Here is a 27993-nt window from a genome sequence, read left to right as displayed (position 1 = left end):
ATTTAAATACTTCCCCCCTAATGTATTAAATTTATTTAATACATAGTGCTCCATAAATCGCCTTTTAAATAAATCTTATTTATTTAAATTCTTCCATTCCATTAAATTCTCTAAACCCATGATTAAATTAAATCCTATTTAATTTAATCTTAAAACCTAGTCTACAACCATCACTTTCATCCTTCTAAGCCTACCAACTACTTAATCCCCACTTATTTATCCTAAACACCTTGCTAAACCCCTTTTAGTTCCTAAGTGTGTGCTCACACATGTGTGAGGAACACTCACACTTCTCACACCTCTCATGCCTTCCACACCTCTTACACCTTTGTCTCCCATTCCTTCCTTCAAGTTTTCTCACACATGTGTGAGCAATCTTTGAATGTTAGCCACTTGCATGACTTGCCTACATGTCTCCCTTATGGCACCTATGTGAATGCCGCATGGATGCCACCTCCCCAAGGCATCTCTCAAGCCTATAAATAGAGCCTTTGTCTCAAGAATTTTTCATCTCTCTCATATGCATTGTTGTCATGTTAGTTTTGGTATTAGAGTTTTCTAGTGATTATCATAGTTGCATTGTTACTAATCCTTGATAGTTGATAGATTTTATTTCATCTTACATTGTTAGATTAGTTTGTTTTCTTGCACCCACCTCCATATCCATTTGAATGCTCTCAAGCATGGTTGCTTCCTGAAATGTCCCTTTTCTGATTTTATATGATATTCCCAACCTCTAATCAGATTTTCAAGATCAAACAACTAATATCACAAAGATCCACCAAATTTCTCAAGAAACCCCAAATCGGGTATGCCAGAAATTGTGCCAAAAGCTTCATAGCTTCACCTATTATTAATAAATCTGAAAGTGGACATTTTTACAGAAATTTCAGCAGCATAAAAGCCTAAAAAATGACATTTCTAGATCCGTATATCCTTTACACAAAATTTCTCAAATGTAGGACAAAAACTATGCTCATCGGGCTCCCGAAATTAACACAAAAATGCTCGAAAACACCACAAAAACACTAATAATCTATCTCAGAAGTTTAATCACGTCCCAATACATATATTCAGCTCTATTTTAACACCTTAAAGTCTCAAATAAAGTAGCAACCCAAACTGATATGAAATACTCAATTGAAAACACCAAACTCATACAAAAAACACACCCGAAAACCCACAAATCTGCACTGTTCAGCACAAAGGCAAACTCTGTATGAGCATGCACATGGAATGGCTTCAGAATCCCATCCTTAGCCTTCTTGTAAACCTACAAACTCCCATTCTTGGGTCTCCCTGGAAACCTACAAACTCCCGTTCTTGAGTCTCCTTCTCCATAGGTTTGGCAGCCTCTGAAGAATAACAAAGAATGAGCAAAAATCAAGTTTCGAAATCTACCCAAAATGACTCCAAACCCCTTAAAAGAGGCCATAACTATAACTCGCGTCCAAGAGAGGTTAATGAAACATATTTTAATAATAATTTCATTTATTAGTCCAATGGTTTCCAAAGATTAACCCCCTTTTTCCAAAACTTCACTTTCTTGGGCCTGCCTGCCTTAGCAAAGATTATTATTATTTTTTTATTTGAAAATGGGACATGACAAGTCCTCCCCTCCCAAACATTTCTTGTCCTCAAGCAATGGTTGAACAATAAACCAATCAATCCACCTGGATCCCAAATGTAGTCATGAACTATACTACTACCAATTAACACAGGCTCCTACAATATCCTCTACAATATGACCAAGAGGAATCCATAATCAAACTGACAATTATAGCTCAACCAAACTCCAAAATCACCACCACCATAGTCAAAAACCCATGAGACACAAACTCTTAGAGCATCAGAACCCAAGTAAAGTGGACAAATCAAACTACCCACACAGTAAATACCATCAACGCATCCTACTGGCCTATACGGAATGTACAATCCAACTCTGCAACAATGGTGAATGCTCTCGAATGAAACTGTACCAAGTGTGGAGAATCCACACACTATACAACTCCTGCAGTCAACACAACTCTGCAAATCACCGGCCACTATCTCATAACCATAACTCCCATGCACTACTGATGGTGAAAAGAAATTACAAGATAAAGAGTAAGAAATGGAATCCAAACCAAATTTTCCTGATATCAACTCCTCAAAACAAAGATCAAATGCTAACTAATGTACATACCCTACAATATAATGTTGATTAAAAAAACCAACCTCAGTCAACAGCTCACCATGAACAAGTGATACAACCCACTGTGACTGATCACTAGCTAAGTCAGGAGATGTCATAGCCAAAGGAGTAGAATCAATAACAACACCCACTGAAGCATCACTCCCAAACTCCTTCTCTAAGTCACATATTATCAAGCTGTCAACTACAGAACCTATCACCATGTCATGCCCATCACAACTCTCATCTTGAGGCATCAAATTGTCCCATAACTGATGATAAGCACTAGGAACCAAAGTACATCTCTGTATCATCATCTCATCAACATGGTCATCAAAGGTAAATTGATGAGCGTACCTCACAGTGTAATGCCGATAGAATGCGCCAATCTCAGTTAGTGGCTCAGACTATAATCCAGATGAAACTAACTACAATTGATCATTAACCATGTTGGGACTAACTACTACCTCCGAAGATATCACCAAGGGAGTAGAATTACTAGCAGGAACCATGCCAACTGTCGACTCACCAACATCACACATGATCTTTGATACATCTCTAGTCTCTGTGCCATCAGTACTAGAGGCCACCACCATGTCAGGCATATAAAAATCTACTACAACACCCAACTCAACTAAACCTAACTCTAGTGGGAATGAACTTGATATGCCAATGTTAGTATCAAGGATGGATGCATCCCCATCTCCACTGTCTCTGACAATCTCGGCCATGGACATCCTCGGATCACCAAACACCACAGCTTGTGACTGTATAGAATCAGGTAAAGACTATAGCCGCTCTAACTCCATGGTCACCTTAGCCAAAAGAAACTGTGCCTCCTTGAAAACCAACTGTGTACTCTCAAGAATCTCAGAAGTCACCTCAAGTTGCTCAGTAAGCTCACTCACCTCATCTTCCTTGGCCAACAATGCATCATATGTTGTACTGCCCCACTCCATAAGATAATCTCTATCAGCTACCAACTACATATAATTTTGTCTCAAAATCCGAATAGCCTCCCATAAAGAGTGCATCTCTGTCAAGGAAATATAGTTGCCTTCCTGCTCATCACTAGTAGGAGAACCCCATCCATAAACTGCTAACAATTGACAAGCAGCATCAAAATGCTGGCAAGTGATAGCAATGTCTCGGTCACTAAATCTTAATTGATTAGACACATGATGACACTAGCTTGATTGTCTCCTACAAACCTCCTCTGATGCACTGTCTAAGGGAGTATCCTCAAAGTCACTAGTCTCTAGAGTATTACAATCCATACCCTTTGAATCAAATCTAAAGCTCATATCAACATACGGAGTATCAAAAACATTAACACTACTATCCAACTCCTCTGTACCCAAGGAAACTAAGTCTTCAAAATTGCCCACTACATCCTCCTGGATGTCATCAATGCCAATATGATCCTGGGACTCATCTGTACACACTGCCAAATATGAAATATCATCAACACATTCCAGCAAGTATGGTCGACTGGATATATGAACAAAGCCCAACACCGGTGTATAAAAACTAATACCAACATTGAATAACCTCCTGGCACAAGAAAAGACAACACCATGCAATCTGCTAATCAAATCCATGATAGCACCCAAACAATCACTGCTACCAAAAAGTGTTAAAGATTTACAGTCAACTGAACCCCAAATGCCAATATAACAATCTCGAGTCCATATCTGTAAACTAGAATCAGCTGGTAACTCAAGAAAAATCCTCACTTGAGTAATATGACCAATACCAACTAACTCCACATACCTATCATGATGAGATAATGTAGTCACAATACTATTTTCACTCACCTTCAGCTAGCAGGATAAATCATGTGAAGTACTACTAGCCTCAACCTCATGTGATGAAACATCTAACTGTGCCTGGTACTCTCTCTTAAAAAATTCATGAATGCTCAATGTCTACTCATCTCCACCAGGTATCTCACCATCATGCACAACAACATCCTCATAATCATCATCCTTGAGGTCAAATCTATCTATCACTCTTTGACTAAAATCATCAAATGTAGTTACCTGATCATGACCTTGAGTAGTCATTCCATGATACCACCAATCATAGGCTGCATCTTCCAAGTGTAGACTTGCAATTTGAACAACATCACTCTCCTTCATGGGGTTAAGTGTGAAGAAGGTCTATAATTTTTGTAGCCATGCTCTAGCTGAAATTTTATTTGTTCCATCAAAAGTAGGTGCTATAAACTTGCTTATTTTATTTTTGAGCTCTCTTCCACTTATGTCATGCTCCCTTCTATACTCTTTCTTGGGCATCAAAGTGTTCATCATATCCACATATTCTCTAAAAGGAACCAAACTATGAAAGTCATCATCTAAGCTATTATAAGTAGCTCTTAATGTAATCAAGTTACCTGTAACCTCTTCCATAGGATTAATGGCTGGATTTGGTACTGGTGGCTCATCTGCAGGCAAAAAAATAGTTTTGGTTGATTTAGATGGTGTGGATTTCAGATTTCTTGGCTCGTCTGAAGTGCTCCCTTTCTCATTAATAGATGCAACTCCTTGTAGTTTTTCTGTCAATATTCGCAAAGCCTCTCTAGTTTCTGCCAAACTATCCACTGTTTTCTTCTGAGTATTTTGGAATTCTTGGAAGAATTTCTTTGCCATCTCATCTGGATCAGCCATACTTTTCCCTTCCTTGGATTTTGTACTTTTACTTTCAACTGGAGGTTTGAGCAAAATTTCTTTATTCTTTTTTCGCTGCAAATATCTTTTTTCTCTTTCACTTAGTTGCATGCAACCATAAATTTTGACATGCAAGATTTGGGTAGTTATGCAAGATCTGGGTAGTTGTCAAAACTAACATGCAAGATCTGGGTAGTTGTCAAAACTGACATGCAAGATTTGGGTAGTTGTCAAAATTGACATGCAAACTTCTACAACCACCAAATTCACCAAGAACTAACATGAAAATTATTAGAAGTAGAATGCAACCATAAATTTTGACATGTAGCTGATTAGAAGCAACATGCAACCATAAATTATGACATGCAAGATCTGGGTAGTTGTCAAAACTGACATGAAAACTTCTACAAACCCTTAGGCTGGCAAGATCATGGCTCTGATACCATTGAAATTTTCCTTTTTTGATTTTATATGATATTCCCAACCTCTAATCAGATTTTCAAGATCAAACAACTAATATCACAAAGATCCACCAAATTTCTCAAGAAACCCCAAATCGGGTATGCCAGAAATTGTGCCAAAAGCTTCACAGCTTCACCTATTATTAATAAATCTGAAAGTGGACATTTTTACAGAAATTTCAGCAGCATAACAGCCTACAAAATGAAATTTCCAGATCCGTATATCCTTTACACAACAGTTCTCAAATGTAGGACAAAAACTATGCTCATTGGGCTCCCGAAATTAACACAAAAATGCCCGAAAACACCACAAAAACACTAATAATCTATCTCAGAAATTTAATCACATCCTAATACATATATTCAGCTCTATTTTAACACCTTAAAGTCTAAAATATAGCAGCAACCCAAACTGATATGAAATACTCAATTAAAAACACCAAACTCATACAAAAAACACACCCAAAAACCCACAAATCTGCACTGTTCAGCACAAAGGCAAACTCTGTATGAGCATGCACATGGAATGGCTTCAAAATCCTGTCCTTAGCCTTCTTGGAAACCTAAAAACTCCCATTCTTGGGTCTCCCTGGAAACCTGCAAACTCCCATTCTTGGGTCTCCTTCTCCATAGGTTTGGCAGCCTCTGAAGAATAACAAAGAATGAGCAAAAATCAAGTTCTGGAATCTGCCCAAAATGCCTCCAAACCCCTTAAAAGAGGCCATAACCATAACTCACATCCAAGAGAGGTTAATGAAACATATTTTAATAATAATTTCATTTATTAGTCCAACGGTTTCCAAAGATTAACCCCCTTTTTACGAAACTTCACTTTCTTGGGCCTGCTTGCCTTAGCAAAGATTATTATTTTTTTATTATTTGAAAAGGGGACATGAAAGTTCCATAGCCATTTTTTGAAGAATTCTCCATTCATCTTAGTGTAAGATCATTATCATTATCATTTTACAACCATTGGGATTCAAATAGTTGTGTTTTGGGAGAGAGCACCAACAGTGCCTCTCATGGGTGCCTTTATTGAGTTGCTTCGAGGTTGTATGAGGACTTTGGTTTTTGGTTGCGTTGAGTTGTAAAACTCAAGCATAGTATTAGTTGTGTTTTGTTTTATTTTGAATATTTGATAGACCCATGCAACTAACATGTGTTTGTTTACTCTTTCTCCCAACAGGCTAAATTTTCTTGCATACATTTTGGCATGCCTGATGGGACCCACATTCCTTTTCCATTTAAAAAATTAGCAAAAAATGTAGCAGTTTTGCTAAAAAATTACACAGTGTCATCTCCATTAGAACATAATGTCATCTATGTAGATGATTCATTGTCTCTATAGTTTTTCGTCTTCATGTTTTGGTGTCTCCACTAGACTCAACATACCAAAATTTCTATATTAAAAAAAAAAATTGATCTTTTTTAATCTGTTGTCTCCACATATTATCATCTCCATAGTTTGGTGTCTCCACATATTGTTGTCTCTATAGTTTAGCATCTCCACTTGTCTTCATAGTTTCATTGTCTTCGAGTTATAGATTGTCATCTCTGTAATTTCATTATTTTATCATCTACATTGTGGGCAGCCTAAAATTAGTATTTTTTTAATAAACTTTCATCTCTATTGTTGAACTAGCATCTCTGCTATACACTATCATCTACATTTTTTCGGTGACTCTTAGTTTTGTCATCTGCGAGTTTTCTCATCTTTGAGCTCTATTGTCTACATATTTTGGTGTCTTCGATCTATACTCTATCATCTGTGATCTACAAGTGTAAGTATCTGAGATGAACCTCCTTATAGGAATATCGTGAGAATGCTTGAAATAATAGAATACAAAGTGATAGCAGAACTCAGAATGAATCTACTGATCGCAGGCCACTTCGAGGGGGTAACCTCCTTTGAGCAAGCTCAATACAATAAATTCGTCCGTGCCCATCAAGGGCCTCAACCTATTCTTATATACTGGGTAAGATCTAGAAAAGTAATACTACCTATGCATGTGGGATAATAAAATAAACTCACGGGATGACTTACAAAGCATATGCGTCCAACAACTCTACTCTAACAAAATAAACAGAAGGAACACACAGGTTCCTAACATCCCCTCTCCCTTAGAAAAAAGCTTTGTCCTCAAAGCTTAAGGTGTGGAAATTGTTGTTGAATCTGAAGAAGGGGTTCCTAGGTAGCATCCTCTGGTTGCATGCCATGCCACTGAATCAAGACCTCAGAGATGGAGCGAGAGCGAAGCTGGCGAGTGCGCTGGTCAATGATTGCCACCGGCTCCAGGATAATGGATCCTTCCGTATCCATTTTAGGGAGAGTAGTTTGTGCTCTGACAGTGGTACCCAGAACTTTCTTTAGACAAGAAACATGAAAGACTGGATGAATGCGGGAAGAAGGAGGAAGTTCCAGTTTATAAGCAACTGAACCAATCTTCTGCAGAACCTGATAAGGCCCATAAAATTTTGGGGCTAGCTTATGACGCCCTTTCAGCTTTAGGGAGGATTGTTTGTATGGCTGTAGACGAAGAAAAACCATATCCCCAACTTGAAATGAGCGCTCAGAACGGTGTTGATCTGCTTGCTGTTTCATCCGATTACGGGCCATGTGAAGATTATCCTGTAAGGTACGAAGAATCTGATCCCTGCTGCGGAGAACTATGTCAACTGCCTGGACTGGTGAGCTGTTGGGAGTGTAGGGAAGGAGCACTGGAGGTGCCTGACCATAGACTGCTTCATATGGAGTCATTTTAGAGGCAGTGTGGTAAGAGGTATTGTACCACCATTCAACTAAAGGGAGCCACTTGGCCCACTGATGTTGCTGTTCAGAAGTGAAGCAACGAAGATAAGTTTCCAAGCATTTATTGACAATTTCCGTTTGACCATCAGTTTGTGGGTGATAGCCCGAACTCATCTTCAGTTTGGTGCCAGTTTTCTGAAACAGTTCAGTCCAAAAATGACTGGTAAAAGTTGCATCACGATCAGAGACAATGGAAGAAGGGAGTCCATGAAGACGAAATATCTGGTCCATGAAGATTTGTGCAACAGAGGAGGCAGTATAGGGGTGGCTGAGAGCACAAAAATGACTATATTTCGAGAGACGATCAACCACAACCAAGATCACTGTCTTGCCACCGGATTTAGGAAGCCCTTCAATGAAATCCATAGAAATATCAGTCCAAATCCGTGTAGGGATGGGCAATGGTTCGAGCAAGCCAGGAAGGAGGGTCGTTTCACCCTTGTGGCGTTGGCAAGTATCACATTCAGCCACCATCTGTTGAATCGTCTGTTTCATCCCTTTCCAAAAGAAGTTTCTCCTTGCTCGCTCATAAGTTTTGAGGAAGCCTGAGTGCCCTGTTGAAGGAGAAGCATGGAGTTCATAAAAAATAGCCTGATGTAGAGCTGGGTTCTGAGGAAGCACTAGCCGACCCTTGTATCGAAGAGAAGCACCATCCCAAGAGTAATGTGGTATAGCAGAAGGATTATTGGCTAGCTGGTGAATGATTTGAGATAAAGAAGAGTCACTGTCATAGCCCTGCTGAACAGACGCTAACCAATTGGGAATGGGCTTAGAAATAGCGAAAAGGGAAGCTTGATTATGAAATGTGCGAGAAAGAGCATCTGCCACAATATTCTCCTTACCCTTCTTGTAGGTGATCTCATAATCATACCCCATGAGTTTGCTGACCTATTTCTGTTGTGTAGGAGAGGATACCCGTTGTTCCAGGAAGTATTTTAGACTTTGGTGATCGGTTCTGATGCAAAAATGACTCCCTAAGAGGTATGGCCGCCACTTCTGTACAGCATGCAAAATAGCCATCATTTCTTTTTCATAAGTAGAGAGGGCTAGATTCTTACCAGAGAGGGCTTTGCTAGTGAACGCAATAGGATGGTCATCTTGCAGGAGAACAGCACCCAATCCATTGCCGCAAGCATCACTCTCAATAGTGAAGGGTTTGGAAAAATCTGGCATCGCGAGAACAGGTGTACTGCACATAGCCTGTTTCAGTTGGTCAAATGCAGTCTCAGCAACAGGGGTCCAGGAGAAGGCATCCTTTTTTAACAGAGCTGTCAATGGTGCTGCAATTTTCCCATAATCTTTGACAAACTTGCGGTAGTAGCCAGTCAACCCCAAAAAACCCCGAAGGCTCTTGAGAGTTTTAGGATGCGGCCAAGTTTTCATGGCATCTGTTTTTGTAGGATCCACCCGCACTCCATGGTGTGCAACAATATGCCCGAGATACTCCACTTCCTCCTGGCCAAACACACATTTAGATAGTTTTGCACAGAGTTGATGATCAGAGAGAAGTTGCAAGACAAGCTCCAGATGATGGAGATGCTCAGCCCAAGTTTTGCTATATATGAGGATATCATCAAAGAAGACCAGAATGAATTTTCGGAGGTATGGTCGAAATATGTTATTCATCACTGCCTGAAATGTTGAAGGAGCATTCGTGAGGCCAAAGGGCATGACTAAAAATTCATAGTGACCATCATGTGTGCGGAAGGCAGTTTTAGGTATATCCTCCTCATTAACCCGAATTTGATGATACCCAGAACGAAGATCTAACTTGGAGAAAAAATGAGCCCCATGAAGTTCATCAAGAAGTTCATCAACAACTGGAATGGGAAACTTGTCCTTTATAGTGAGATGATTAAGTGCTCGGAAATCAATGCAGAGTCGCCATGACCCATCTTTTTTGCGAACAAGCAGAACTGGAGAAGAAAAGGAACTGGTACTAGGGCGAATAATACCTTGCTTCAGTAAGTCACGGACAAGTATCTCGATTTCGGTCTTCTGATGAAATGGGTAGCGGTAGGGCCTGATGTTGGGCGGAACACTGCCAGGAAGGAGCTGAATACGGTGGTCCTCTGGACGAGAAGGAGGTAATCCCACAGGTTCAGCAAATATACCAGAATACTTGTCCAAAATGTGTTGGAGATCGGCAGGAGTGCTAGAGACTACTGATGGCTGCATCTGAATGGAATGGAGCTGAGCGATGACACCATGTGAATTCTTCTTAAGAAGTTTTTCCATACGGTGTGAACTGATGATGCTGAGAGACCCTAGTTGTAAGCCTTTCAAAGTGTGTTGGTGCCCCTCGGCTGAAAACTGCATCCAAAGTTCAGCAAAATCCCAGAGAATGGGGCCAAGAGTGCGTAACCATTGGGCACCCAAAACCACATCACAGCCACCTAAGGGTAAGGCAAACATGTCAGAGCGCATGTTATAATCTCCAATAGAGAGACGCACATTGCGACATTTCCCTTTACAAGGTAAAGTGCCCCCATTGGCAATCATGACTTCAAAGCTAGAGCAGGGATGGATAAAGCAATCAGCCTGTTTGGCTATTCGTGGGTCAATGAAGTTATGAGTGCTACCAGAATCAATGAGTATAGTAAGAGGGATCTTCTTGAAGAAACCTTGGACCCGCATGGTTTGTGGAGTAGTGACTCCTGCCAAAGCATGGACAGATATCTCTGGTGGAGCTTCTAGGGAAGGAGGTTCAGGCTGGTGAGGCTCAACCTCAGCATCCACTGTTTCCTGAGCATCTACATATTCTTCCAGTTCCGGTGGAGAATCCACATCCAAGAGATAGAACTTTTGCTGAACACATCTATGGCCCCGAGACCATTTCTCATCACAATTATAACAAAGCCCTTTGTCTCGCCTAACTCGCATCTCTGTTTCAGACAAGTGCTTGATCGGAGTAGTTCTGGGAGCTGGTATGACTGGAGGGTTGTGAGAACCTGTATTTCTGAATGGAACAAAATTAGATCTGGAGCGTTGTAGAGCACTAATCTTTTCTTCCGCTAACTTAGCCAACCCAAGGGCTTCCATCATTGTAGTAGGTCGAAACATTTTGACTTCTGAGCGAAGTGCATCCTTCAGACCACTGACAAAACAACTACGGAAGAATTCATCAGACAAGCCCTCTGTGTGATTAGCTAATTTTTCAAACTCTGTCTGGTATTCTCTTACAGTGCCTGTTTGACGCAGTTTAGTGAGTGCTCCTGTGAAATCATCAAAGGAACTAGGGCCAAAGCGCTCCAAAATGAGGGTGCACAATTCGCTCCACGTTGGGCCTACATTAGCCTTGATGTACCAACGGAACCATTGAAGAGCTTCATGTTCCAAATGAAAAGATGCAAGGGAGACTTTGTGGTTATCCAAAGTATTATGCAAGCTGAAATACTGCTCTGCCCTATAGATCCATCCAGTCGGATCAGAACCATCGAAGCGTGGAAAATCAAGCTTTGGTCCACGAAAATTGCCAGAAGAGGACCCAGTATCTCCTGAATGGTTTCGGCTCATGGCTGACTGCTGAAAGTTAAGACCCAGAATTTTGTCATCCAGATCTTGAAGTTTGGTTTTGAGGGATGCAATTTCCTCTTCCATGATTTTTGCTCCTGTACGCGTAACAACCATAAAACAAGGTTTTTTTTTTTTTTTTGAAATGGGTAGAAGATGAGAAACAAAAACTTTTTTAGTTACGGCAAACTTGGATTTGGGTAAAACTCATATAGGAAATGGGTGTTCGACGGGTGGTGGGAGACTATCTGGGGACAAGGGAAAAAGAAAAATGAGGGTTTCAAGGGTAGGGAGGCGAAATGAGGCGAACAGTCCAAGAGGGATAAGGGAGCAAAATGAGGAATTGAATCTTGTGGCTCAGTTTGGTGGCGATTGGATGAGAGGTGAAAAAGATAGGGCAAACCCTAAAATTAGATAAATGAGGGATTTAGGGCTTTGATATGTAAAATTTGGGGTTGGGTCACCAAGGAAGGAAGTATGCGAAATGATATTGCAGACGTTCTGCGGAAGTATGAGCAGAAACAGAAGGAACACAAGAGTTATTAGAAGTGAGAGGAACACAACTGAAAAGAGTTATTGCAATAACAAGAGATATTAGAAGTGAGAGGAACCTGAAGGCCACGACAGAAAAAAATTTGATGTAATTTCCACCCAGCGAGCCCAAGAGAGTGCTCTGATACCAGATGAGATGAACCTCCTTATAGGAATATCGTGAGAATGCTCGAAATAACAGAATACAAAGTGATAGCAGAACTCAGAATGAATCTACTGATCGCAGGCCACTTCGAGGGGGTAACCTCCTTTGAGCAAGCTCAATACAATAAATTCGTCCGTGCCCATCAAGGGCCTCAACCTATTCTTATATACTGGGTACGATCTAGAAAAGTAATACTACCTATGCATGTGGGATAATAAAATAAACTCACGGGACGACTTACAAAGCATATGCGTCCAACAACTCTACTCTAACAAAATAAACAGAAGGAACACACAGGTTCCTAACAGTATCACGTATATCACACTTTTTTCTAGTCTTTTGTCTCTGAGTTTTGTCATCTCCATTGTCTATCATCTCTACTTGCATTCTTTTGTCTATGACCTTTTTTTTTTTAAAGAGTATAAATCAAATTTTGACTTTTGGTGGTTTCATAGGATTGAAGTCATTCTAAGCTTATTTACGTATAGAAAAATTTACAAAAAAAAGTTAAAATAAATTTTCCCATAATAAAGCCTTCATTTTGGATTTTTTCTTGTGAGGCTAATCAAGTTTGTTTGTCTTGTAGATTGGAGCATTCTAGAAGCACTTAACCATGTTTTCTTGCAAATTTTTCTTAATGTTTTATTTCTCTTGGGAATGAACTTGAATGCTTAACCATTTGTCTTTGAATGAATGTTGCACTTAATGGGATAAACCAAACACACTCTTGAATGGCTAAACATAAAACAAGAAAATCCAATCTTGAATGCATAATCAATTGAATGAAACCTTTCATTTAGATGAATGTTGTTAAAATACACTCTTGAATGTAATTAAGGAATGAACAAGTTTTTCATTGGAATGCATATTTAGGATAGTCAAACACATTCTTGAATGCCTTAAGGAAATTGACATGCTTTCATTAGAATGAATGTTTAGATAGAAAATACACTCTTGAATGCCTAAGGTCAATGAATCTTGCTATGAAACATTTAAACTTGGTGCTTAAAATAAATTCACTCAATCTTGAATGACTTAATGGAATTTATTTCATTTTTAGAAATTTGCTTATGTTCACGATCGATTTTCTTTTGTTGATGAATCTTCGCTTTTCATTATGTTGATGAAATTGTTAAGTTGAAAAGAAAAATGCATGCTTAAACACGAGGGTCTTCAAGAATAGCTTACAAAACCTAAAGCTTCATTTGGAAAGAACAAGTGTCCTTTAAACCCAAGACCACTTATGTATTCCCTTCTCTCATGCCTTTGGGTGATCTTGAGTGCACAAGAAATAAGTGGCCTTGTTTTACACTTTTTAGGAGGTCTACTTGAGGATTTCATCACCCCTTGGGATGACCTCAACTTTAGCATTCTAGTGGAGTATAAATATCAGGAGGTGAATCAAAAGACACCTCTCTTAGAAGCAAAATCTTGTCACTCTTGGCTAAGCCCCAAAGAACTTTGTACCTTTGGAAAGTGAAGGTGGAGATTTGGGTTATTGTCTCCTCCTGGCTATGCAGCATTATTTTCTTTCATCTATAGATTTGGGCCTCATGTATCTTAAGTATATCAAGGACAACACTAGCTGAGCTTGTATATCCTAGTCAAAGCCTTATAAGATTGTTGGTGTATTCTATGTGCTTGAATGTTCAAAAACCTCCCCATTTGAAGGGGACACACACTATCTAAACTTTTCTTGTATATATATTTCATTGTATGTTTTGCATGTCATGTTTCAAAAAATCCAAAAAAATTCATAAAATGTTCTTGAAAAAAGACGAAAAGAAGAAAAAGTTCCTGAAAAAAGCATTTTGGTCCATTATCTATAAGGCTCATTTCACTTCGCCCCATTCCACCATTTCATTTCCTTTTGTGCAAAAGTCCTATCTAACTTACTCTTTTCATGCATCTAATAAAAAAGACTTCTTGTCTATGAGGCTTCATTTCACTCCCATTTTTCAAAATACCTCTAGTCTATGAGGCATTTTCCTATCAAGTGCTTGTTCAAATCCCATGACATTGAGCTTTTCCCACAACAATGACTACAATAGGACTTAAACAAAATCACCTTTGAGACTTAATGATCTGAGAAACTTGTTCTTTTCATAGCCCTTGGCAACAAACAAATTGTGATAACTGACATCAAAGCAAAACACACTTTCATAGGATAAATCTTTCTTGTATGTGACATTATGACATTCACCTTTAGGCTCTAAGGTTCTTGGCAAGAATTGTGGACTGAATGACTACTTGGTCATGAGGTCTCCTTTTGGTTGATTTCATTTTGTGTGTTAGTGAAAGCATTTTATGGTGTGCCTTGATCTTCCATATTTTGGTGACACCTGAATTGCTCTCACTAAATTTACATTTTGTTTATGGTATGATCTATTTTTGAGACTTTAATACATATGTGTCAGTTTCAGGTTATGTTTATGCATTGCATAATGGGGGCAACGGGTTAGTACATTTTCCACCAAAGATCCCTAAAAGGACATTGGGTGTACCTAGACCTCTTTGGGGTGTATACAACATTTGTTCCATCATGACTATGCAAACTACACCTATTGTTCTAAAGTCTCTAGTCCATGCAAAGGAGCCTTTTCATTTATGCTTCTATAGCATATAATGCATAAACTCTTTTGCAAAATCAAACTAAGGTGTACTCTTTCATATAAACACAACTAAATCCCTTGGTATCATGTAGTTAGGGTTCATGTAGTATAGGGTTTCATTGAGCCCTACTTGAGACAAAGGTTTTGTTTATTTCTGCCCTCCTATGCTATGCTACTTGGTTCTTACACGTGAGGAGTTTTGACACATGTCCATTCATTAGGTTCATTCCTATTACATTTTCATATTTATATTTTAGGTTTGATCATTTCACTTTGCATTTATTAGTTACTGACATTTTAGGATACATTCATTATCATCTTTCATCAGGCATTTTGTTTCGTTATTAGATTTCATTATTAGTTCATTACATGCATCCATTCTAAACATCATATCTAATGGCATATACATCATAAAAACATCTCACAATACATATAGTGCATCCATACATGTAAAAATAACACAATGCATACATCTCATAGTCACCAACAAACCTACATCATCCACACATTAGGCATCATATATAAATCATATGCAATATCACATCACAAACATTCTAAATCACAAATATCAGTATCCACATCATAGATATCATATGCATAAACCATAATCATACATGCACACATAGGCCCATCGAATCATGCCATATATATCTCAAAAGAATGAATGTCTCTGTATAGTCTGTATAAAAATAATTATATAGTGTCATCACATACATATGCATCATCAAAAACTCACTACATCAGCACCTTTGTCAAAACTACTCATGGTACAAAATCTAACTGCTAGCTATGAGGGCCTAGCCTCTCTATATCCCCTCCTCATGGAGGTCAGCATTGTCCCATTGACTGCTCTGTCTTCTCCCTACCTCCTATAGTCCATGAGCTTGAGGCTGCCTGAAAATTTGGCTGCCACTGATCAGCAAGCACAACATCATGATACGATGACCTGTAATAGGCCACCTCTCATACTACTCGTGTCTCTACTTAACGAGTTGCCATCGCCTCCTGCATAACTGCCATAGATGCCATAGGCTGCACTACCTATCTAGCTATATCACGCTACTCGTGATACTCATCCAACTGGCCCTGTATGGTGTCTCACTCTGCCTGTAGTGCTGTCACCTCTCATTGAAGGGCTTCTATCTCTGCGAGCTCCCCGACATCCTCCTCCATCCTAAAGTTGGCAAACTACCCAGCATCAATCCATGCCTATAGGGATGCCAAGGCCTCCTATACACTATCCACTCTAGCCCTCTGTGCCAACACCTCTACCTGTAGGGCTGCCAAGGCCTGTTGAGCACTATCTGCTCATGTTTTCTCTACCTATGCCTCACCTTGGAGTCGGGCAACCTCTGTATGGAGACTATCCCACTCCACCCTGACCATATCAGCATCCCCTGTTGGTCCCTGTACCTATGACCCTAATGGCACCTGTACCTGTAGCCCTGGTGGCACCTATATATGTGGCCCCTATGGTGGCCCCTATGCTGGTGCCCTCCTCACACGAGCTCTATGCCCCTGTGGCCCCTCTCGTGCCCCCTATGCTAGTATTAGCATCATTGCTACCTATCCCCCATCCCCTATGCCATCACCCTCTCCATATGCCTGCTCTGCTGGCAGTGGTGCTCTAGGCACTGTCAACCAGACTGGTTGATGGGCTACCCACTACTGTGCATAAGATGGATTCATCCCCACATCCCCTGTATCCTATCTATAAACCTAGGGCACTGGTTGCATAGATCACCAGGAGATCCTCGCTGGCTGCAAGTTGGTCCCAAGACCCCATAAACTTCCATACTCCCATGATACTATAGGATATAAGAATCTATTTGGGACTACATTTTATCTCTGTCAAAACTATGTCTACACCCTAGAGGGCATATATCTCATAATAATATGCATGGACCTCCCGATGAGCCAATAGTCTATCTAAGTATACAGGAGATATCATTGATCCTCTGAGTCATCCTCTCTGCCATCTGCCAACACGTTTCCACATCACTCCACACCATCATATGGCATCTAGTCAAACATGATGATCTTGTTGATACACCTACGCTAAAATCCCATAGACTTCATGGAGGTATAGTGGACAGGTGGCCTATATCTACATGCAAAAGGCTCCCTAGGCTATCTGGTCTCATGTCTCATGATTGGCCATATGACACTGATGTACTCCCATGCCCATACCATTAGTAGTGTCAACCCCAGCCCCATGGTCCTATATGCTCTATAGGCACACATGTGTAGATCTGCACCCTCCAACATGTACTCAGGATACATCCCATGGATGGGCACTCATAGTATCTGCCACACATTGAGCAAAGTGATGGTCACCTCTCTAGGGGGTAGATAGAAACTAGATGTAGGTGTATGCCATCGCTCAATCAGCCCTGATAGCTGTGCCAAATGTGCTTGTAGATTAGGCCACTCATGCACATGCTCTAGTCTGCATAGCCTGATGTATCCCTACTCCGCCTTCGGCAGTCTCTCCTCCAGAACCATCATCAATGGATAATGCTCCCTCAATTGGAATATCACCATCTCCTCCTACAGCATAGACATGCAAATGGTTAGTTCCTTTATCTTATGACTGCCCCCTGTATGGGGCATCCTCCCTTGCACTCTACTGATTTGTCCCAATTGGCAAAGATGTGAATCGACACAGATGTTGATGCGTGGAGACAATGATCAGCACAAAAGCCAATTAGCATAGATGATAGTTAGCAAAGACGCCTTTTCAACATCTCTGATAGCTACCTAGATGCCAGTTTCCCACCGACAACTATTGTTTTGTCATCTGCAGAGACAATGACATGGAGATTGTCCTCTCTGCCTCCAATTTCCCCCCTTTTTTCGTTTGCATAGAAGACGACAAGATATATCCTGTCGTCTCCATGAACCTCCCCATCCCCCTTTTGTCATCTACACAGATGACATGATAGATTCTTTTGTCTCTACAAACCTCCCTATCTTTGTTTTGTCATCTACGCAGACATAAGTCTCCACCGCAACCACATTTTTAGCCTATTTAATGTGTCATAAATGCACTCTAGCCTATGAAAATGAAAAATCAACAAGGTGGGTTAGTCAACTCACTAGTGGACCCATCTCAACTGGTCTCTAGTGCTCCCAAATGCGCTTGCCAAGCTGTAATCTCTCGATGGGGTCCATCCCTCACTCTGGTGCTCTACTCTCTAAGTTTGTAAATGATCCTTCCTTGAGCCCCTTAGAGGCTTATAAAGGCCCTCCAAGGACCCTTTTTGAGCCCGTGTCCTTTTCGAGCTATGTCAATCCCCTATTTTTACCTGCAAGTCATGCAAAGTCTTCATTTATCCCCTTTTCTTCTCATTTCCTTTCTTCCAAAGACCTTTTCACAAAAATTGCCTAAAATTTATTTTTTGCACAACTTTCCCGAGGGGGCACCCTTCTCCTCTATCATCACTTCGACACCAACCCTAAGACTCCTATCCTTTATAGGGCAACCTATATTTTCTTTTCTTTGATATAATGTCATTCCAACATCACATCAAAGAGGAGCAAAATGTAGACACTTAAAATCATCCCAAACACTATATTAATTTATTGAATATTTCCCTTGACATTATAATTAATTATTTACTAATTAATTTTGTCATTTTCTTCTACCTATTTAATTAAATTTATTTAATTAAATAGATTCACTTCCTAAATCTGTTTAAATTTAATTTAAATACTTCCCCCCTAATGTCTTAAATTTATTTAATATATAGTGCTCCATAAATCCCCTTTTAAATAAATCTTATTTATTTAAATCCCTCCATTGCATTAAATTCTCTAAACCTATGATTAAATTAAATTATATTTAATTTAATCTTAAAACCTACCCTAAAACCTAGTCTACAATCATCACTTTCATCCTTCTAAGCCTACCCACTACTTAATCCCCACTTATTTATCCTAAACACCTTGCTAAACCCCTTTTAGTTCCTAAGTGTGTGCTCACACATGTGTGAGAAACACTCACACTTCTCACACCTTTCATGCCTTCCACACCTCTTACACCTTTTGCCCCCACTCCTTCCTTCAAGTTTTCTCACACATGTGCGAGCAAACTTTGAATGTTGACCACTTGCATGACTTGCTTACATGTCTCCCTTGTGGCACCTATGTGGATGCCACATGGATGTCACCTCCCCAAAGCCTCTCTCAAGCCTATAAATAGAGCCCTTGTCTCAAGCATTTTCCATCTCCCTCATATGCATTGTTAGCATGCTAGTTTGCTACTAGAGCTTTTTAGTGATTGTCATATTTGCATTGTTACTAACCCTTGGTAGTTTATAGATTTCATTTCATCTTGCATTGTTAGATTAGTTCATTTTCTTGCACCCACCTCCATATCCATTTGAATGCTCTCGAGCATGGTTGCTACCATAGCCATTGTTTGAAGCATTCTACATTCATCTTAGTGTAGGATCATTATCATTTGCATTTTACAACCATTGGGATTCAAATAGTTGTGTTTTGGGAGAGTGCACCAACATTCCTCCAATCTAAAGCACACCAACAGGGCCTCTCATGGGTTCCTTTGTTGAGTTTCTTTGAGGTTGCATGAGGACTTTTTTTTTGGTTTCATTGAGTTGCAAAACTGAAGCATAATTTATTAGTTCTGTTCTGTTCTATTTTGAATATTTGATATACCCATGCAACTAACATGTGCTTGTTCACTCTTTCTCCCAACAGGTTAAGTTTTCTTGCATACATAGTCCATGTTGGATAAATGTGCATAAGTGAATTGAGAAACATAAATAAGCTCTTCATAAAACTAATTTATGTGCACAAACTTCATGAACTAAGAAAACCATCATCAAAACTATTTCATCAATTAAAACTATCATAAATGCTCCAAATTGATGGAATTTAAAGGTTATGGGGAAGGAAAGTAACACATAATAAAATAATTAAGAAAATATATTTGTAAGAGGGGAACATATACTATGTTACTACAATTGAAACTAATTAGTGGGAAAACTATTCTAAATATTGTGAAAAATAAGGAATTATGTTAGCACGCCCATATTATAAAAGTCTATTTAGTTTACTCAAATCGTATTAAAGTATAAATAGAGTTTTAATATTATTATTGATAAACTATTGTAAGCTAAAGTCTTAGATACTAATAGAGTTACTAGAGTTGAAAGTGCTATAAAATGAACTAAAGTATTTTAAGAATCTTTAAGGGATAGAATTTACTAAGATGTAGAAACATAAGAGCATTGGAGGCATAAAATAACAATAATCTCATCCTCTAAAACCTCTGACTCTAAACCCACTAGTATCCTTCCTTTATCATTGGTTTATTTTTGAGACACTAGTTTCGTCATTCTATTACATTTGAATAGCTTTGAAAGGGTGAATTTTACTCTCTCCAGATCCTTATGGTCCAAAGGGGGAGGGATAATGTAACAATAGTTATTAAAGTAGACTTCAAACCATAGAGGATTATCCTCCTTCACAATTATGAACCAACATTATAAAAAAAAATTAAAATTTGATATTTCTTTCCATATTTAAAAAAATATGTGTTTGAAAGCAGGAGCATCTCTTATGATGAGAATGGGCATTCTTGTTGTCTTAGTGAATTATAAACTACCAATTGAGGCTTTTATATATTCCTTTGAGTAAGTAATTTCCCTCATTTTATGGACACTAAATATGGCATTGTTAGCCCCTTTCAGCCAAGTCTTGTGTATTCCATTTTGTGAGCTTTCTTTGAAGTGGACAAGCTATAGAAGTCTTGTGATATCAATGTTCATTCTCCAAGTTCTAGAATAATTGAAATATCTTTCACTTAGGACTCCTTCGACAATATGCCTAGCATAATCATCATTACTATTAAGAATCTCACTCTATTATTCAAGATTAATATCTCCCATGAAATCTAAGGTTTTGTTTTCCGACTCATGGAATAGGACTGTGTTAGTTCCATTGTTACAATGTCAATTAAGAGAGGAAATGATAATTACAGAGACATTAGTAAATCCTAGAATTTTCTAGCCTCTTTTATAGACATACTAGCTATTAGGAGAGAGGTTCCTGATGTCATATGAAAAGGGTGTGCTAATAGATCCATCATAAAGGTGTCATACCCATAGTAGAATCCTTTCTATCTCATATTAGTCCCAAGTAAGCGACCAATTAGTGAACAAAGAATGCATGAAACAAGATAGTCATCACCATATTCTTCCATTATCTTCTCCCTTAAGATCATCTAATCTAAAATGATAGGATCACCAAATACTTTGTGCATGAAAAGTATACCCTCCTTGGGTACCAAATCAATCTATAACTACATCAAAGAACTTTCCAACTTCACTATTAAACAAGCATGTATCTATCACATGTAAAGTTCAAAAATATAAACATACTTATTTGGTCCCCATGACATGGAATATGAAGAATATGATACATGTCCTATAAGGTGATGGTCATTTCTCCTATGGACAAATGGAACACATTATTGTTGGAATGAAACCTCTCTGTCAAAGCTATGAGAAAACCACAATTTTCCTTAACATGGGGCATTTCAAGGAGCTCTCTCAATCCCATGGAGGTCATTCTCCCTCTCTCCTCCACTGTCAATTGTGGCACAAATCTCAATCCTATCAGGTGGGGGTGTGTTGATAGCTATGTTTGGAAATCATCTTTGCATTACACATTCAAGAAAAATCACATCAGAATGCATCAATGGTATATCAAAAATAAACTAGGGACATTAGAGAAGAACATCACAAACATCTAAAAGTATGATTGAGAAAACCCTAAACAAAGTTAAGAGATACATTCTACTTGGTTGATACTTTATATGTTGCACTACACTCGTATGATACTTCATAGAGTACATAGATAATATTTTATCTTCAGACAACACTTTGTACACCTTTGGATGACTCAAGGGTGAGCTATGTATGATATACTCTGTAGGAAAATAAAAGACACTTTGCAAGTAACTAAAATATTGTATAAAGTTTCACATTATTAGAAGATGACATTCTAGGCCATTGTACAATTTTTTGGGAAAATGAGCTAAAAGCATGAAAAATAACTTAAATGAGGTAAAATTAGTTTTTTTTTTTTTTGGTAACTTACTGCTTGGCCATATTGACAAGCTCTCTAATCACTTTGAAATCACAAAACCCAAATGATTTGAAAATGGCCTTTTAGCCCCTTATATAGTATTTTTGACCTAATTTTTTAGATTCTTAGATTTTCACTAAAATTGCATCCCTTTGTCCTTTTGACATCTTGGATCTATTTTTGAGATCAAAATCAAAATCTGAAATAATCTTTACCATCAAAATTATGATTTAAAAGTTCCCATTCTTTAGTGTAGTTGACTAATCTCCTTTAAGGAAAACTTTGCAAGTTGTTAGATGAAAACTTCATATATTCATTTTTCCATCTCTTCTATCATCTTCATCCCCTCTTTCTTAGCGAAAAAGCACAAACCCGTGCCACCTTTTATAAAGAAAAAGGATCCCAAAACATAAATTGTTTAACATTAATAGCATAAAAATGGTATTTATGTTTAGAATTTGAAGATGATATAAACTAATTAAATCTGTTAAATTGGATGAATTTTCTACCTATATTTTTGTTTCTGTTTTGTAGTTAGAATTTATTCATTTTTAAAAATTTTGAAGTCCTTTAACAACAACAAATATAGGGTGTAGTTCTAGTCAAACAATTATATGCAAATCATATGTTTTGCTCTCATTCAAGAAAAGTATGTTATAGATGACATGTATAGATAGGGAGAAAATTTTTTTTGGGTTTTGATATATATTTTCTTTGTTATAAGTAATTGAGGTTGACCTTATCCGAAACAAACAAATTTTTCCTCCCATCAAAACTTCCCTATCAAAAGTACACATTTTTGAAAAAAATTTATATATTCTTAAAGATGGCTCTCTCCTCTAGGGATAAATATAAATTTTGATTTTTTTGATATGATTTATTATTTTATCCTTTTTTGAGGGAGCATCATCTCAAATGTTATTACCTACTTATAATATTTTGAAAATTTAACATTTTATAACTAATCAAAACACTATAAAATTTATATAATGATAATATTTACTCTAATATATAAAAACAAGTATTTTTAGTTTCTGAAAGTAGTTTAGTTTTAATAGAAAAATGAGATTTGACCAAAATAGATTTAGATGTCCAAAAAGGTGACATAGATCTATGTTTTTATCCCTTATCATTTCACTTCCTTTCATTTCACTTTCTTTCTTATTTTGGTCCAATCCTATTATTTTATCTTCCTTGTCAAAATGAAGTATATTCTCATTACTTGGTGGTCAAACATGGTTCTATAATCTCTATATCACTTATCTACCACCATGAACCTTATCTAGCTCAATTTGATCAAATCTATCAAACTTCCACATATCCTCTAAATTATTTTGATTTAAATCCCAAGATTGTAGGAATATTCTATCTACAATTAATTATGACATGTTGTTTATCTTTGTTAGGAGCATCTTAGCTTGAGTCCACTACTAGTTTAGAGTTGAGATCCTTTGAGGTCTCTCTAATCTTGATCAACCTTACTAACTTTAGTCCACTGCTAGTTCAAAGTTAGTTATCTTTTTGTGACTCACATACTACTAGTACAGAGTTAGATTCTCTCTTTGATCTTGGTTAAGCTTTAGATTCTCTCTTTGATCTTGGTTAAGCTTGGCTAACTCTAGTTCACTACAAGTTTAGATTTGGTTTATCTTACCACACCTCATTCACTACTAGTTTCGAGTTAGATATCTTATTAGCTTGACATCATCACTCTTTGACTTAATGTGTTCCTAGATCTCTTACACATTAGTCAAAGAGTCCCAAATGTCATCGACCAAAAATAATATAGTAAACTATAAGCCCCCTTGTCAACATTTTTAATCTCGATAGTAAACTACATCTTATGCTTAATCAATTTTATGTAATTTATCAATCATTTATCTTTGATCAAATCTTCATTTTATCATTTATTCAATTAAAACCTATGGTTTGACCACCTTGTCCTAAGTATTTATTTATCCTAAAGACCTTTAAACAATTCACCACACTTATAATTACTTAAACTTTTCAGCAATTCACTCAATAAATAGATGAAATTATCCAACCTTAAAAACATATTAGAACCTCCTACTGAGTAATATAAATTAAATATAGTGTACATAAGATAAACATGAAAATAATAAATCACAAATTTAACCAATAATATAACATGGAAATCTAGTTAGGGTAAAAAACCATTGGGACTAGTCACCAAAAAAATCACTCTTCTAATGTGAGCTCGATTAAGAGCCAACCATGTCAAAAGTTACATGCACATTTTCTATATGTGACCCTATTTGGGGCTTTACACCAAAGATCATCTAGACATTATCGCCCATATGGGTGACCCATCTAAAGGACTTGTAAACATTTAATGAAATGTCACCTTACAAAAGAATTTACAAGTATAACTATTAAGGCTTCTTAGTTAAGAGATTTTCTTATACAATGGTTGGGGGTAATAATGAAATGATCTAATAAATTTGCAATACTTTGCATGTTCAGAACTCCATTTCATACATAACTTTTCCTTCATTAATAGGCCATCATACTAACATCATCAATCAACTTCACTTCACACTTTTGATTTACTCGGTTACCAATATTTCATTAGAAAATAGACCGATGACATTTACCTTCTTGGTCTCTCCTTGTATTGACAATTTTTTCCTCTTTATCAAACTCATCAAGCTATTGCTACTTAATCACAACCATTTGATCATATTCTAGCTTAGATGCATTAAATCTAGACATTTGAGAAAACATTTTAACCTCAAACTTTGGGATTTTCCTTAGATCATGAAACACACCTCCAATCTTCACCATCATATTTTACCTTGTCAATATCCTTTGTTGATTAGTCTAAAACTCTTTTTCCTTATCTTAGAATCTTCTAGAATAGTTTAGATCTTTGGTTGAGGTCATGATCTTTCACAAAATATTCACTTTCAATTAATTGTGCTAAAGCTTCAATGAACACCTCCATCACTTGGTCAATACTAAGCTCGAGCATTAGTGTTCTCTCTTAGTAAAAAAAATTGCTTGGTTGATACTACACTTTCTTGATTAATATTATCTTCTTTAATTAACCTTTCTTCTTTTTATTTTACTGACCACCTTGTCTATCTCATTGTTACTCATCATATTTCCATAATCTTTATCTTCTTTGCTTAACCTTTATGCTTCTTCTTTCATTTCCCACATTGTCTAGCTCAAAGTAACTTACTAACTTCTAGTTTTTAACTTTACAACCTCGTTCCTTTCTTATCAACCGAAATAATTTTCTTGTGCATCCTCTTAAATCTTCATCAAGCCATGTAAAATAATCAAACGAATATTATACAAACATAGACCAATTCATTAGTTTCCCAATTAACATCACATACTAAACATTACCTCTTTATTCCATCTTCTAACTTTACCATTCATTTATCTATTCAACACCACACATTTTAGATGATTTATAATTTACATGAATCAATAATGTCAATCAACTTTGCATTAATGACAACGTAACAAATGATCTAACTCTTCTACAGAAAATACAAAGCTAGATTACTTAACCTTATTTTTCACTAGCATCACTTATGTTTGAGAATATCCTCCTTTCATCAACATCAGTTGTGTCTAATAGTTAAGATAACTTGCTCATTGGTTTTAAAAGGTATTTTTCATCAATATGCATATTTGATTCATGGCATTAGATATATCACCTTTTTTTTCCTTCCCTAAAAGAAAAGTTGAAACAAGGTGTCATATGGGCACCTATGAACCTCACAAAATCATTCCTAGTAACCTCTAGGTACTTTTGGCTTTTACACTAATGTGTGTTTTGCAGAGCATGTGTACTAATGCTTTCATGCAAGATCTCTACATTATGGACTTTCCTATGTCCTTTTCCTTCAAGTAAAATATTTTCTTTATTCTAGCTTACATATTCATATAGTGTCATATCAAGTTAAACTGGGGGGCTAAATGTACCATATTAAATTGGAAGCACTTCAATTTATGACCATTTAGCACCTATTTGATACAATTTAATGTTAAATCTAAATTTAGGATGCATTTACATATCTCCCTTGCACTTTTCTTAAATGGGATCTAGGTAGGACCTAATAAGTCCTCCTTGGAATCTCTATTGTATAACACAAAACTTGAGGAAATTTTCCATTTGCTTAGTTCCTCTTTCTCTCCCTTTACTTGTCTTAACTCCCTTTTTGCATGAAAATGAGATTTTCTCAAAACCTATTTTGGGATCCAAAGGCAATTCCTAAAGATTGCTACACTTGATTAGTAGGGACATAGTGCATCCTTTCTCAATCAAGGATGCAGTGCATCCCTCATGGACCAACCCAAGATAGAGTGCATCCCTTTTGGGTTCTTCATCAAGGGTTGATCCAAGGCTTTGTTTCCTGCACAATCAACCAATGAGAGAAAGCTAATATGGAATTCTTTATAAGCACCCTCAATTGTTTCATTTGACACATAAACATGCAATGTTAGGTGAGAATGCCCAAATAATAAAATAAGAGAAATAAAGAACACACATACTTCATGTTTGCATTCCAATTTGTCTTTGAACATTTGCAATGTGGAAGAATGAAGGCTTGTATTTGATTGTGTATTTTTTGAATTTTTATTTTTTGAATCGAAGCAACACTTCAATACATATTGTGTAAATAATTTTTAGTATATTTTTCTCTTTGACTATTTTTATATGAAAATCAAACATAGAAGTTGATATATGATGAAATATATATATTCTTAGCAAATCTAGACATGTGAATTTATCATATAATTAATTTATATTAACATCAAGTAATTATTGGAAATATATTTTTGAGTACTACAATAGGAAATAAAGAGGTTTGTGAAATGAATTCATTTTTTTCTCCAAAATATAAAGTGGAAGTAATTTTTGTTTAGCATTTTAATAGTTGCAAAAGAGACCCCATTGTAGGTATGATTGAGTAGTAGAGCTTGTATCAATTTTTTTTTATCTTACATATTTTTATATAACCATTTTTAATTCTTTCTTTCAAATGAAACCTATCAAGACTTAAATCATCATATTTTCTTAAAGATGTATTTTTTCAGCACAAATTGACATGTTGAAAAAGTGTAAGGCACAATTGTGGGGTCACCTTTAGACTTTGTAGACTTGTATCTTGGATCACTATAATTTTATGGGTTATATGACCAAATTTATGTAGTTTAGGTCTTTTCCTATATGGTACTATGTTTTCTAATTCTTGGGGAATGTTATATATTATTGGCCAACATGTATGTCATAATATCTTTATAAGGATTGGAATCGATCTCTAGAGGTAGCATGCTGATGATAAGAATGAATTAGGTCTCAAACCAAATATTGGTACAAAGATTTCTATTTGTAATTGGGCATAAGTTGTATTGTAATATATGACTGAATGTTGCAACTATCCATTTAAATTTTTAGATAATTTGAAGATTGATCTTGCACATTTCTTGATAGTTCATTATATTTTCCATTGTGTAACTCTTGCTACATGATTGTCCGAATCTATTTGAGATCTATGTGACTCTAAATGCACCATTTTTCTTTTTGATGGGGATGCTTACAAATATTTCTCTATCTACTTTGCTATCATTAAAAAAAAAATCTTCAATCTTGTACTATTTCCTTTAATTGATAGTATTCTTTAAATAATATTTCTCCATATGATTCTTACCACATCATTACCTATATATAATGAGATTTCTTTCCACTTGATTTTTATACACCATTATTTCTAGAAAAACTATTAGAACCTTCATTATTTCAAAATTTATTATTGTCTTTCCAACTTTTATTTCCATCTACTTTTCCTATAAATTGATTTTCCCTTACATACATAAACATTCTTCTTCTTAATGTATCCTTCTTCAACAAGTTGAACGTCTTCATTATGATTTGATTGTCAAGAAATCAAATGTGGGCATTCC

Source organism: Cupressus sempervirens, chromosome 10 (genome assembly GCF_028749045.1).
Source record: "Cupressus sempervirens isolate cs-2001-9-10 chromosome 10, ASM2874904v1, whole genome shotgun sequence".
NCBI lineage: Eukaryota > Viridiplantae > Streptophyta > Pinopsida > Cupressales > Cupressaceae > Cupressus > Cupressus sempervirens.
The sequence above is the reverse complement of the archived record's forward strand: the minus strand, read 5'-3'. Positions refer to the sequence as shown.